Here is a 15,777-nt window from a genome sequence, read left to right on the forward strand (position 1 = left end):
TCAAGTGAGTCACGCACCTGGGTCTGGGCCCGCCTTCTGCCTCCTTCCTGTTCCTTCCTCGCTTCCTGAGCTCCCTGAGAAGCTGGCAGGAAACATGCTCTCGGCGGCCCCAACCTCCCCCTCGGCCTCTTGTCGCCTCCTAGACCACTGTCCCTGCAGTTCCTCAGGTAAGAGGCTGGTGGCCTGGGTGACAGGGTCAGGTTTGGCTACTTTGGCTGGCTGCTCTGCATAATCCTTGAGGCGGGTCAGGCTCCGGAGGGGTCCGCCCAGCTGGGTTATGTCAGACTTCCCCCCGCCGTCAGCACCCCTCATGGACACACAACCCCCTTTATCACTCATAGACACAGCACACATCCTTTCACCCCTCATAGACATTTAACACACACAATCACCAACAGACGTGGCATTCCCTCACACACTTCACAGAAAACACACCCTCATCACCCGCAGACACCGTCCATGGCCCCTCACAAATACACGTCATACAACAGACCCTTGACATCCACTGACCCCACCCACTACATGCAATACACACAGTCACAATTGACACAATAGTCCCTTGTAGGATGTATGTTGTAACTCACAGGATGAAATACACATCCTTATAGACATACAACATGTACCGATAGCACTGACGTACAGAACACATGAACCCTTGCAGGGCACAAGAAGCCCAGACTTGAAAGACCCTCCACTCACTCACGGCAAACAAACTTCTCCACACACACACGCACACACACACACACACATGCGGTCACACATACATATCATAGAAACTCCTCACACCCCGAAACAGGTCCCCAAGATCCTTGGGTGGTACTGCTCAGCTGGGGCAGGGGCTGGGGCCCAGTCAGCAGCATTATCCCCACTTCTCACCTCCCCCGCGTTGGACCCTGTTTGTGTACTGGGGGGCAGCCAGGAGCAGAGCTGGGGGTCTGGGTCACATCATGGAGCATGATGCAAGGGGCCACCTTTCCCAGCTGTCTGAGTGCAGCTTCCTGATGGCCCTGGGACTCCACACAAGCTGATGATAAAAAATAACTGGCTAGCATTTATCACATGCCTGCTGTGAGTCAGACATACCGCTCACTGATTTTGCAAGTATTATTCTTATTTAATTATGTGATACCTTTATGAAGTAGATAGATACCACTATCCTCATTTTGCAGCTATGTTTCGATATAGGCTCAGAGAGGTTAAGAAACTTCCCCGATATGCCACAGCTAGGAGGCAGCAGCGGGATTTAGACATAAGTAAGTCTGACCTCAGACTCCACTTCTTTTTTCTTTTTAAATTAATTAATTATTGCTGTGTTGGATCGTTGCTGCGCGTGGACTTTCTCTAGTTACGGCCAGCGGGGGCTACTCTTTGTTCGGGTGCGGGGCTTCTCTTGTTGTAGCACACGGGCTCTAGGCGCACGGACTTCGGTAGTTGTGGAACATGGGCTCAGTAGTTGTGGCTCACAGGCTCTAGAGCGCAAGCTCAGTAGTTGTGGTGCATGGGCTTAGTTGCTCTGCGGTTCCCGGACCAGGGCTTGAATCCATGTCCCCTGCACTGGCAGGCGGATTCTTTTTTTTTTTCTCCATTTGTTTATTTTTGTTTTTATTTCCTTTACTCTAGGAGGTAGATCAAAAAAGATCTTGCTGTGATTTATGTCAAAGAGTGTTCTTCCTATGTTTTCCTCTGAGAGTTTTATAGTGTCCGGTCTTACATTTAGGTCTCTAATCCATTTTGAGTTTATTTTTGTGTATGGTGTTAGGGAGTGTTCTAATTTCATTCTTTTACATGTAGCTGTCCAGTTTTCCCAGCACCACTTATTGAAGAGACTGTCTTTTCTCCATTGTATATCCTTGCCTCCTTTGTCATAGATTAGTTGACCATAGGTGTGTGGGTTTATCTCTGGGCTTTCTATCCTGTTCCCTTGATCTATATTTCTGTTTTTGTGCCAGTACCATATTGTCTTGATTACTGTAGCTTTGTACTATAGTCTGAAGTCAGGGAGTCTGATTCCTCCAGCTCCTTTCTTTTCCCTCAAGATCGCTTTGGCTATTCGGGGTCTTTTATGTCTCCATACAAATTTTAAGATTTTTTTGTTCTAGTTCTGTAAAATATGCGATTGGTAATTTGATAGGGATTGCACTGAATCTGTATATTGCTTTGGGTAGTATAGTCATTTTCACAATGTTGATTCTTCCAATCCAAGATGTCTCTCCATCTGTTTGTATCATCTTTAATTTCTTTCATCAGTGTCTTGTAGTTTTCTGCATACAGGTCTTTTGTCTCCCTAGGTAGGTTTATTCCTAGGTATTTTATTCTTTTTTTTTTTTTGCTGTGGGTTTGTCGTATATGGCCTTTATTATGTTGAAGTAGGTTCCCCCATGCCCACTTTCTGGAGAGTTTTTATCATAAATCAGTGTTGAATTTTGTCAAAAGCTTTTTCTGCATCTAGTGAGATGATCCTATGGTTTTTATTCTTCAATTTGTTAATATGGTGTATCACATTGACTGATTTCCATATATTGAAGAATCCTTGCATCCCTGGGATAAATCCCATTTGATCATGGTGTATGATCCTTTTAATGTGTTGTTGGATTCTGTTTGCTAGTATTTTGTTGAGGATTTTTGCATCTATATTCATCAGTGAGATTGGTCTGCAATTTTCTTCTTTTGTAGTATCTTTGACTGGTTTTCCTTCCTTGTCTCTTGTAACATTCTTTATTTTAAAGTCTATTATATCTGATATGAGTATTGCTACTCCAGCTTTCTTTTGATTTCCATTTGCATGGAATATCTTTTTCCATCCCCTCACTTTCAGTCTGTAAGTGTCCCTAGGTCTGAAGTGGGTCTCTTGTAGACATACCCATACATATATATGGGTCCTGTTTTTGTATCCATTCAGCAAGCCCGTGTCTTTTGGTTGGAGCATTTAATCCATTCACGTTTAAGGTAATTATCGATATGTATGTTCGTATTATCATTTTCTTAATTGTTTTGGGTTTGTTTTTGTAGGTCCTTTTCTTCTCTTGTGTTTCCCACTTAGAGAAGTTCCTTTAGCATTTGTTGTAGAGCTGGTTTGGTGGTGCTGAATTCTCTTAGCTTTTGCTTATCTGTAAAGTTTTTGATTTCTCCATTGAATCTGAATGAGATCCTTGTCGGGTAGAGTAATATTGGTTGTAGGTTCTTTCCTTTCATCACTTTAAATATATCATGCCACTCCCTTTTGGCTTGTAGCGATTCTGCTGAGAAATCAGCTGTTAACCTTATGGGAGTTCCCTTGTATGTTAGTTGTCATTTTTCCATTGCTGTTTTCAATAATTTTTTTGTCTTTAATTTTTGTCAATTTGATTACTATGTGTCTCGGTGTGTTTCTCTTTGGGTTTATCCTGCCTGGGACTCTCTGCGCTTCCTGGACTTGGGTGGCTATTTCCTTTCCCATGTTAGGGAAGTTTTCGACTATAATCTCTTCCAATATTTTCTCGGGTCCTTTCTCTCTCCCTTCTCCTTCTGGGACCCCTATAATGCGAATATTGTTGTGTTTAATGTTGTCCCAAAAGTCTCTTAGGCTGTCTTCATTTCTTTTCATTCTTTTTTCTTTATTCTGTTCCGTGGCATTGAATTCCACCATTCTGTCTTCCATTCTTCTGCCTCAGTTATTCTGCTATTGATTCCTTCTAGTGTATTTTTCATTTCAGTTATTGTATTGTTCATCTCTGTTTGTTTGTTCTTTAATTCTTCTAGGTGTTTTTTCTTTAATTCGTCTAGGTCTTTGTTAAACGTTTCTTGCATCTTCTTGATCTTTGCCTCCATTCTTTTTCCGAGGTCCTGTATCATCTTCACTATCATTATTCTGAATTTTTTTCTGGAAGGTTGCCCATCTCCACTTCATTTAGTTGTTTTTCTGGGGGTTTATCTTGTTCCTTCATCTGGTACATAGCCCTCTGCCTTTTCATCTTGTCTATCTTTCTGTGAATGTGGTTTTTGTTCCACAAACTGCAGGATTGTAGTTCTTCTTTGCTTCAGCTGTCTTCCCTCTGGGGCAGGCAGATTCTTAACCGCTGCGCCACCAGGGAAGTCCCTCCACTTCTTTATTATTTATTAAAAATAAAAAAAATTTTTTTAAAGAGGTAACAAATGAGCAAGTCAAAAGTTCAGTAGATATAAAAGAACACACAGTGAAAAGACTCCCTCTGATCCTTGTTCTCAAAACATCCAATTTTGCTGTCTGGAGGAAACCCCCCGAGTTACCCCTTGGAGACCTCTCTTTTTTTTTTTGCTGCCCTTGTGGCTTGTGGGATGTTCTTTCCCCGACCAGGGATTGTACGCATGTTCCTGGGGCCCCAGCCATGAAAGTGTGGAGTCCTAACCACTGGACTGCCAGGGAATTCCTGACCTCTCTTTTAACAACAGTCACAGGGCAGTCTAGCAGTAAGAGTTCCAAGTGCAGTGCCCAGACTCTGGGGGCTTCCCATGTCCTCCCCCTCCTCTATCTGCCCGGGTGAGGAGTGGGGCCGGAAGGTCTAAGGCTCCTTCCAACCTAAGACCTAAGTCCACTCCTGCCCTAAATCCTCAGGGAGACCCTTGCCCTTGATTCTGCTGGACCTGGATCTTCTCCCCCTTATCTCACCCCTGGGGGCCCCACCACACCCCTGAGTCTTCATTTCAGGATCCAGTGCAGGATGAGGTGACCCCTCTTACAAGCTGGTGGAGGGGAGCAGTTCTCACTGCTGTCGAAGGCGTGCCCAGGGTGAAGAGGGGGAGCAGGTGGGGCTGAGCCCTTACCAGAGGAGGGAGAGGATGAGGGAGAAGAAGGGGGAGAGGAGGGAGGAGAAAGAGGACTAGCTGCCTGGCACTGTCCTTTACAGACGTAATGCCATGATGAGGTTGGCGGTGTCATTCCTGCTTTACAAATGAAGAATCTGAGGCTCAGGGGGCCCAGTGGTTAAGAGGCAGAGTTTGAGGGAGGATGAGTAAATGAGAAAGAGAGAGAGAGAGTCAGAGAGAGAAACTGAGGTTATGATGGTGAGGAGTAAGAGGATTCAGGGCTGCCAAGCATCAGGGCTGGCCATCCCCGAGAGGGCTCTCATAGTGAACCTGCTGCCCAAGTGACTTATGGGTTCTGAGGCCTCTGGTTTTGTAGTAATCCCCCTTCTCCAGTGATTCTTTCTCTCTTCTGTTCGTTTGCGATATTTGTCTATCTTTGTGCTTTTTTTCTGTCAGTGCGTGCATGGCTGACTTGCAGAATCTTAGTTCCCTGAGCAGGGATTGAACCTGGGCCCTCCGCAGTGAAAGTGCAGACTCCTAACCACCGGATCGCCAGGGCATTCCCCATCCTATCTTAATTACTTCAACTTTATAGTAAATCTTGATATACAATGTGGCATTTTCTTGACTTATTCTCCAAATTATCTAGGCAAATCTCAGACTTAGGTTATATATATAAATACGTATTACAAATTCCCGTGCACCTACTGCTGAGTTAACTAGAATATTACAGATATAATAGGAATCTCCTGTGTATCTTCACTAAATCTGCTCCCTCCCTCTCTCCCCAGAGGTAATCATAACCTGAATTTGTCTTTATATGTTGATGCATATGTAGTGTAGTGTGTCCACTAATAATAATAATGTTTAAAGTCTTAGGAAATAGTATCATGCTGTATGCATCCTTCTGCAACTTGCTTTTCTAGTTAAGCATTATGTTTATTGTCCAGGTTATTACATGTAGCTCTGTTCATTTTTACATATGTATAGGATTACATTGAGAAACATACAAATATTAATATTTCCAGTATGTAACTAGGAATAATGTGCATTTTCAACTTTATTATGAAATTAATTTCCAAAATGGTGGTGCCATTTGTAGTTTCTTTTTATCAGTGTAATGAGGGTTTCTTTCTTTTTTTTTTTTTTTTATTTTGCGGTACGCTGGCCTCTCACTGTTGTGGTCTCTCCCGTTGCGGAGCACAGGCTCCGGACGCGCAGGCTCAGCGGCCATGGCTCACGGGCCCAGCCGCTCCGCGGCATGTGGGATCTTCCCGGACCGGGGCACGAACCCGCGTCCCCTGCATCGGCAGGCGGACTCTCAACCACTGCGCCACCAGGGAAGCCCAGGGTTTCTATTTTTTTTTTTACATCCTTCCCAATACTTGGAATTGGCAGACTTTCATTTTTTCCAATCTGGTGGTTGGTTGTTTTAATTTGAACTCCTGATTTTTTGAAATGTTAACCATATTTTTATGGTTTCTTAGCCTTCAGGCTTTTCCTTCTGTAAATTGCCTACTTCTTCTTTTACCCATTTTTCTATTGGGCTTGTCTTGTTTTTGATTTTTAGAAATTTATATTATGTTATGCCTGAAAATTCTTTGATATATATGATACAAATATCTTCTCCTGGTCTGTGACTTGTCTCTTTACTATTTTTATAGTATCTTTTGATTTACACAGTTTTAAACTTTATATGGTCATATTTATCAAAGTTTTCTTTGTTATTTATAATTTCTATGTCTTAATTTAAGAAAATTTCCCAGACCCTTAGCTCATAAAGATATTGTCCCCTATTTTCTCCCAAAGCTTTTTATATTTTGCCTTTCATAGTTAGGTCTTTATGCCAGTTGGAATTTAATTCTGGATATAGTGCGAGGTAGGAATCTAATTTTATTATTTTTTTCCCCTAATGGATAGCCAGTGGTTTGCACCAAGATCTACTGTTCTTTAATTGATCTGTAATAGCAACTCTGTCATATGTATCAAGGTTCCATATGTGTGATCTCTATTTGTGATTGGGGAGGGGTGTGTGCAGATGAAGATCCCAAGGCTTAGAACTGGGGAGAGACTCACTCTAGGTGGTGGGTGGCTTGGCTGAGATCAGAGCCCAGATCCTCTGATCGTAATTCCTGATCGTAATTCGTATTTCTCTTCAGCCACCCTTGGTTGCTGCTTCCAAAGGAGGAGATATGTGGCTGCTTTGGTACATTGCTGATTTGTTTGCTCATTCATTCATTCATTCAACAAACATTTTCTGAGGCGGGGGGAGGAGCTCACAGTTTTTGATCAATAACCTTGGGCATCAGTTGCTTCATTTTGCACTTATAACTTACCCTATGAGGAAGGTTCTATTATCACCATTTTGCAAATGAAGAAAGAGAGGCTTCAAGGGCTGAAGATAAGCTAGGAAAGAGCAGAGCCAGGTGCAGATCTGAGTCTATGTGACCGCAGGGCCTGTGTCCTGTAACCTACATTTTCCCTTGGGCCAGCCCCTGAAGATGTCAGAATGATTCCTGGTATAACAGAGGTGTGCCCTTGCTGGGGAAGCCCAGAGGAAGAAGCACCTCCTTGGGTGCTTCCTCTTCTCTGCCCTGGCTGACTTCCAGGAGGCAAGAAGTGGGAGAGGGTGACTCACAGACAGATACTACCTGGGTATCTTGGACCCAGAAGGAGAGACTCAGGCCAGGCTCAGGGTCCCCCAGCTCCACAGGGATGTCCTAGATCAGATGAGCAGAGACTGAGTCTCATCAATATACTATATAAACCTGGGATCAGGTGGGCCCCAAGTGAGAAGGAAAGTTGGGAAACTCTGATGCCCAGGCCATCCCCCATCTCTGGGGCCCTAGACCCTGTCCCTGACCTCTTCCCAGACAATGAGCTCCATTCATCCACCAATAAATGTACCTAGCGTGGTGCTAGCCTCCTTGTACTGGAAACCATGTAGAGCCTAGTGCAGAATTCCCCAGAGGTCAGGAAACTTGCTCCCTTTATTTGCCCCTCAAATCCTTCTGTTTCCTGGACAAATGGTAATGAAACCACTCCATGAGGGGAATTTTTAGAGGATATGACCAGAAGCACAGAGGCATGGCCAAGCCAGGGCACAAATGTCAAGCATCAGGGGAGGCCAGAATAGGAGGTAACTCATTTATTGAGCATGTTAGAAGTTTACCTGCTTTCAACCTCAAAGCTATACTGTGAGGTCAATGTTGATATCATTTCCGTTTTATTGATGTGAAAACTAGGACTCACAGAAGGGAAATGATTAAACTATGGTGTTTTAAACCTTTATTTTATTTATTTATTTATTTATACTTTTTGGCCGCGCCACATGGCATGCAGGATCCTAGTTCCCCGAGGATTGAACCCGTGCCCCCTGCAGTGGAAGCGCGGAGTCCCAACCACTGGACTGTCAGGGAAGTCCCTGAACTATGGTGTGTTATTGGTCCCAGGGAATCTAAGGGCTGGGAGTGGCTGAAGCTGGTGTGAGAGGTTTGGAAGTGAAGGATGAGGGACAGTGTGACTCTGTGTGTGTGTGTGTGTGTGTGTGTGTGTAATGCCCGTGTGTGTGTGTGTGTGTGTGTGTGTGTGTGTGTGTGTGTGTGTGTGTAATGCCTGAGGACCTGTACCCAGGGAGTTCCCAGCCCAGAAGGGAAAGAGAAATCAACAGCCATTATAATGCAGTGTGATTTGTTACGGGAACCAAAGGTGGCGCCTCTAACCCTTTCTGGGGCAGAGAAGTAAGACTAACAGTAGCTAGCATTCACTGAGCTCTTATTATAGATCAGGCATTTTCCATTTAATCCTTACAAAAATGCTATGATGTAGTGTTAGGATTCTTTTTTTTTTTTTTTAAACAGATGAATGGACAGAGGCTTATGGAGGTGAAATTGTCTTGGGCGAGAATTGGCTGATAGCATTTTGCCAACTGTCTCTAGCTGCCATAAAAAGATGTGACTGGTTCCCAGAAGTTTTCAGGGTTAATGATATATCTGGAAGCTTGATATAGGTGGCTTCAAGCTGGGGTAAACTTGGGATGAGCTAGATGTGAACGGTTGCAATGACAGTGGTGCTATCTTGAGAAACATTTGATCTGATCTAATCAGCTGATGTCTGGATTTCCTGTAGATACAGCTTTTTAGAGCTGTGGATCATGAATACCTGAAACTGTGTTACATTATTCATTGAATCTTCACACCATGCTGGGAGCTATGTGCTTGAAATATTATCAGCTCCATTTACGGGGGAAGGACCTGAGGCTCAGAGAATGATAAGCTTGACCATGGTCGTGAAGCCAGGACAGAGACAGGATTTGAATGGAGGTTTGTCTGACGCCAGAGTCTGTGGTCTTAACCACTGTCCTTTCCCAAATACTTTATATCCTTTATCTTGCCGGGTGCTCACAAAAAGCTCTATAGGTTAGATGTGTTATTGTCCTCATTTTATAGATGAGGCCCAAAGAGGGGAAGCAGTTTTACAAAATGTCACACAACCATTAAATAAAAAAGCTGAGTCATATGATTCCAAGTTAAAAATTATGCAATGTATTTTCAAATCTGCCATCTCTGAGACCCGTTAAAAATTGTTTTTATTGTGGTAAAAAACATGTAAGAGGAATTCGCCCTCTTAACAATTTTAAAGTATTGTTAACTATATGCACATGTTACACCACAGGTCTCTGGAACTTTTTCATCTTGCATGACTGAATCTCTGTACACATTGAACATGAACTCCCTGTTTCTCCCTCCCTCCAGCCCCTGGCAGCCACCGTTCTATTTTCTGTTTCTGTGAGTTTGATTACTTTAGAAACCTCATATAAGTAGAATCATTCAATATTTGTCTTTTTGTGATTGTTTTATTTCACTTATTAATATCCTCAAGTTTCATCCATGTTGTAGCATAGGACAGGATTTCCTTCCTTTTTAAGGTTGCATAGTATTCCATTATACCACATTTTGTTTATCCATTCATCTGTTGATGGACATTTAGGTTGCTTCCATCTCCTGGCTATTGTAACTAGTGCTGCTGTGAACCTGGGTGTACAACTACTTCTTCAAGATCCTGTTTTCAATTTTTGGGGGGAAATATACCCAGAAGTGAGATTTCTAGATCATTTGGGAGTTCTATTTTTAATTTTTTGTGGAACCTCCACACTGTTTTCCATAGTGGCTGCATCATTTTATATTCCCACTGACAGTGAGTGCGTGAGTGTTCCAATTTCTCCACATCCTCACTAACACTTGTTATTTTCTGCTTTTCTGATTGAGGCCATCCTAATGGGTGATATCTTATTGTGGCTTTGATTTGCATTTCCCTGATGATTAGTGATGTTGAGCATCTTTTCATATGCTTTCTTTCCCCCCTGCCTCTTGGCAATTAAAAAAAAAATTAGTTTATTGAAGTATAGTTGATTTATAATGTTGTGTTGATTTCTGCTCTACAGCACAGTGATTTAGTTATATATATATATATGTATATATATATATACATTATTTTCCATATTATTTTCCATTATAGTTTATCACAGGATATTGAATATAGTTCCCTGTGCTATATAGTAGGACCTTGTTGTTTATCCATTCTATATATAATAGTTTGCATCTGCTAATCCCAAACTCGCAATCCATCCCTCCCCATCTTTTCATATGCTTGTTGGCCGTTTGTATATCTTTGGAGAAATGTTTCTTCAAGTCCTTTGCCCGTTTTTAATTTTTTGTTGTTGTTATTGAGTTGTAAGAGTTCTTTATATATTCTGAATATTAATCCCTTATATTATTTGCAAATATTTTCTACAGTTTGGTAGGTTGGCTTTTACTCTGTTGATTGTTTCCTTTACTGCACAGAAGTTTTTAAGTTTGATATAGTTCCAAATGTCTATTTTTCCTTTTGTTACCTGTGCTTTTGGTATCATACCCAAGTAATCATTGCCAATTCCAATGTCATGATGATTTCCCTCTAGGTTTTCCTCTAGGAATCTTATAGTTTCCAGTCTTATGTTTAGGTCTTTAATCCAGTTTGAGTTAATTTTTGTATGTGGTTTAAGATAAGGGTCCATCTTCATGCTTTTGCATGTGGATATCCAGTTTTCCAAATACCATTTGTTGAAGAGACTATCCTTTCCTCATGGTGTAGTCTTGGCACCTTTGTCAAAGATCATTTGACCATATATGTAGGGATTCATTTCTGGGCTCTCTATTGTGTTCCGTTGGTCTTCATGTCTGTTTTTATGTCAATACCACACTCTTTTGATTATTGTACTTTGTAATATGTTTTGAAATCATTATGTGTGAGGCCTCCAGCTTTGTTTTTCTTTCTCAAGATTGTTTTGACTCCTGGGGGTACTTTGAGATTCCTTATGAATTTTAGGATTATTTTTTCTATTTCTACAAAAAATGCCATTGGGATTTTAATAGGGCATTGAATCTGTAGATCACTTTGGGTAGTATGGACATTTTAGCAATATTAAGTCTTCCAATCCATAACCGCAGGATGTCTTTCCATTTATTTGTGTCTTCTTTAATTCCTTTCAGCAATATTTTGTAGTTTTCAGTGTACAAGTTTTTGCCTCCTTGGTTAAGTTTATTCCTAAGTATTTTATTCTTTTTGATGGTATCATAAATGAGATTACTTTCTTAATTTCCTTTTCTCTTAGGCCCATTTTTAAATCCTCATTTTACCAGTGAAGAGACAGAGACACAGAGTCATGGGGTGAGTTTAATGTTTGAACCAGGATTTGATTCCAGCTTCAACGCTGCCTGGCAGGAGTTAGATGAATGCAGAGCAGTCCCTCCCCTGCCTTTGCCCTGTTCAATTCCCCACTTTGGGGAGCAAAGGTAAAAGCAGGGCCCCAGGTCGAAGGCAACTCTTCCCGGGGCCTTGCAGCCTCTGAAGCGCCTGTTCTCAGGCAATAGGACAGGTCTGTGAGTGGATGAGTTGGCCAAGGAGTCGTTTGCTTCCACCAGGGGCCACAGCTCGGCCTGGGAGAGACAGGATGGGCCTTGGAGTTCAAAATCTCACTGGCCACTTCCCAGCTATGTGACTGTGGACAAGTCTGTTTCCTTCTCTGACCTCACTTTTTTTGCTGGAAAAATGGGCATTTTGTAAAACTCACCTTGCAAGGCTGATTTGAGGAGGAAATACGATCATGGGTAAGAGGTGTCTGTTCATTTAATCAGTGAATGATGCCCAGTGCCCTGAGCTTAGGTGGGCTGGCTCTGGCTCCCCTCCAGTCATGCCCTCCCCCACAGAGCACGGAGTCCTTGGATCCCTGAGGGAGTGCCCATTTGGAGCCAGTGCCCCTCCCATGCTCCCAGGCTTGCCAGGCTGCGAGGAGCTGCTGATTCATGGAATGTGCATGAAGTTAGATATGACTGATTTATAGCTTATAAATATTTAGACATTTGTACTTTTGACCCCAAATGGCCCCACAAATGTTAGGGGCCAGTCTGACTGGTAAACCCAACGTCCCAACCCACAGTCCACACTGGGGAAGTAATCAGCACATAATTCCTTCTGCCCAGATCTCAGTGGTCCCTCTGTCCAGCTGAGGATGGGAGCCCTTTCTCTAGGTCCCCTAAGCGGCTGGGATTGTTTGCAGACAGTATGGGAATGGCAGTCAGTGGGAGTTGGGACTGAATACTCTGCAGGGCAGAGGGTGGGAGATACAGATGGTAGAATTCTTCTTGCCTCCATAAATATTTATGCCCCCCAGCCCACCCCCCAGCTAAATGCTGGGCCTGGGCCTGCTGCCCGGCCTTGATCCATCAGGGAGCCCTGCCCACGTGTTAAGTTGAGTGGTCTGAGTCACCTCTTCCTTCTCCCTCCAAATGCTCCTTCCCTTCCTGAGGCGTTGAAAGCTTTGTTGGCATTAGCCCAACACCCTGTCCGGAGCTGGCAGGAAAGCCAGTATGTGGGTTAGAGTCCCTGGGGTCACTGGTGATCCACAGTCCCCTCCCCTGGCTCCAAGTGACTGGGCCAATAGTGAGAGGAAGTCCTGGCCATTTGTGGCTACTTTGCATGCTTATCTTTGGAAACATTGTTTGGCTTATAAGATTTTGCAGATGAAGAAACTGAAGCTCAGAGAGGTGAAGTCACTTGCCCAAGGTCACACAGCAAGTAAATGGCAGAGCCAGTTAAGAACCCAGGTCTTTCTGACTCCAGAGGCCTTTTCCCTACCCTGCCTTTTCCCCCCAGAGAGACTGGACACCTTTCCTTCATACTAGTTTCCTCTGAATAATTGTCAGGGCTTGGTCATTCATTCATTCAGTCTTTAATGTCTGACACTGAAGATAAAGAGATAAAAATGATCTAGTCTCTGCCCTCAAGAAGCTCTCAGCCTGGCGAGGAAAGGCACAGAGATCAATATTTACAACATACAGTGTCAGATGCTATGCTGAGGAATGTGCCCAGTACCATGGCAACCCAGAGAAGGAGGCAACTCATTCTGCCTGGGGCAAAGAGAGAAGGTGTCCCGGAGGAAGCACTCTTTAGATCAGGTCTTCAAAGATGAGTAAGATTTTGCTAGGTAAAGCAATAGGCAAAAGGCATTCTCAGTAGGGGCCACAACATGTGCAAAGGCACAGAGGTTTGAGGAGAAATAGTTTTTAGAGAAGCAGCAAGAAGTTCATTGTGGCTGGAGTAGAGGGTGAGTGGTAGTAGAGGCTGGTGGGAGATGAGATGGGGAAGGAGCTTGCACTTGGTCCTGGGCAATGGGGAGCCATGGAAGGTGTTAGAACAGGCAAGTATGTGGCTGACAGCGTGTGGAGGCACAGCACTGCTCAAAATTCAGTGTGCGCGTGAATCACCGGAGAATCTTGTTAAAATACAGATGCTGAAACAGCAGGCCTGAGGTAGAGTCAAGTTCTACATTTCTAACAAGCTCACAGGTGATGTTGCTGCTGCTGGTGCAGGGACCACACTTTGAATAAATGAGGTTGTAGAGGGCTCACTCTGCCTTGCCTGGAGGCTGCTCTGGGGAGCAGGCAGCCACTGGTGCTCTTTTGTCACTGGAGAGATCAGGCCTCTACCATCTTCTTGGGTCAGCCCTCTTGCAGCCCTCACAAAAGAGTCAATCTTGCTAGTTGCTAGATATTTGTTCACTAGACAAATGTTTGTTAAGCTCCTACTCTGGCCAAGCTTGTGCTGGGTGCTGGGGATGGAGAGAGGAATTGGAAATGCTACTTTCTGGTCCAAGTCACCACCATCTCTTGCCTCTGACATCGTCTCTCTGCTTCCACTCTTGTCCCCTACCCTCTATTCTCTGCCCAGCAGCTGGAGAGAGAGATCCTGCTGCTCATGTGCTTGACATAGTCCAGCGGCCCTCTGATGTTTATAGAATAAAACCCAAACTCCTTACCATGGCGTAGGAGGGATTTGGGGTCTGTTGCCCTCAGATCTCATCTTACTCTTCCCATTTCTCTGGGCACACTGACCCTTCAGTTCCCTGAACGTGACACATTTATTTTTAGCTCAGAATATGATGAACTTATTCCCACTGCAGGCCCTTTGCACATGATACCCTTTGCCTGGAATATGCTTCTTCTAGATTTTCTCTTGACTTGTTCCTTTTCACGTTTTAGATTTTAGCCAGGGGAAGACACAGGTTTTGTAGGACTCTGAAGCTTATACAATATGTGGGCCCCTCTTTAAGAGACACAAAATTATAAATATACAATTAGGAACAAGGCCTAGGAAGAGGTCTTAAAGCTTAATTCCTTGGCTTCATGGTATATCTGCCTCTAGTTTCATTTATATGTCACCTCCTCCGAGAAGCCTTCCCTGGTCACTCTATTTTAAGTAGCCCTCTATCCAATCTTCATCATGTCACTATTTTTATTTCTTTTATTGAATTCATCACAATTTGAAATTACCTTGTTCATTTATCTCTGTACTTATTTTTGTCTGTTTTCTATGACTAGAGTATAAGCTCCTCAAGGGCCAGAATCTTGCCTGTTTTATTCCCGCAGTGTCCCCAACACAGTGCCGGGCAGTCAGCAGGATGTCAGGTGAATGAATGGACATGGGCTCATTCCTCAAGAAGCTAAGGCCTAGTGGCAGGAGGACACACACAGGCAATTTCAGTGAGCTTTGGGAGCCCAGGGGATGGGCACTTAACCGGGTCTTGGGGGAGAGGCAGGATGTGAAAGAGTCTGAGAGGCTTAGGAAAAACTACCTGGAGGAAAGGAGGACTGAACAGCCTTAAAGGATGATCAGTAGTCAGCTGGGCAGAGAGAGGGAGGGGAGCATGAATGAAGGCGTGGATGTATGAGCCCCCAGACCCAGAGGAGGCTAGGCTGGTTACGATTTGGGTGATTTCAAGGGTTCTATTGATGCAAAGGGACATCTGGGCATTATGTTTGGGATGAGGGCCAAGGGAGTGGGAGTCACCTGGGGACCTGTGACTGGAGAGAAGGCAGCAGAAGTAGGAAGGGCCTGGGTGGTGGGTATCGGAGGCACCAAGGACGAGGCTACTGGCAAAGGGGTTCTGCCCAAGACGTCCACACTGATTCTGGTCCAGTATCTGGAAGGAAGAGGCCTACCTCTGCTGGGCCTCCTGTGAGGGCCGTGTGGACTGGGGAGGCTCTGGGTTCGGAAGGACCTGAGTACACATTGTCTCAGGTTGGGTTCCTGGGAAGCTGCTTCTCACTTGAGATTAGCACACCGGCATGTTTTTCCTGGAATATTTTAAAGCAAAACTGAGATATTGTGTAATCCTTCCTATAAATTCCTCAGTATGTGTGTATAATAGATAAGGAATTAAAAATCTAAAAGTATGTAACCAATATATCACGATCACAGCCTCACAAAATTAGCATCAATTTCTTTTCTTTTTTTTTCTGGCTGTGCCTTGCAGCTTGCGGGATCTTTGTTCCCCGACCAGTGCTGTGTCCTAACCACTGGACTGCCAGGGAATTCCCAGCATCGATTTCTTAATTCCATCTGATACTTTGTGTTTGAGTTCTCCCAGGTGCCTAACAAATATATATATATATATATATATATATATATATATATATA

At 43.7% G+C, this 15,777-nt stretch overlaps 1 protein-coding gene across 1 annotated transcript in view; it reads left to right on the forward strand.

Annotated features, from left to right (window-relative positions):
* The window catches only part of PTAFR (platelet activating factor receptor), a 28,317-nt gene continuing 12,540 nt past the window's right edge, over window positions 1-15,777 (forward strand). The window contains exon 1 of the mRNA XM_029229442.1: window positions 1-167. The gene's annotated coding sequence lies outside the window, so the exon portion shown is untranslated. The remainder of the gene's footprint in view (window positions 168-15,777) is intronic.

This window comes from Monodon monoceros, unplaced genomic scaffold (assembly GCF_005190385.1).
Source record: "Monodon monoceros isolate NGI ecotype Baffin Bay Population unplaced genomic scaffold, NGI_Narwhal_1 Super_Scaffold_18, whole genome shotgun sequence".
In the NCBI taxonomy this organism is placed as follows: Eukaryota; Metazoa; Chordata; class Mammalia; order Artiodactyla; family Monodontidae; genus Monodon; species Monodon monoceros.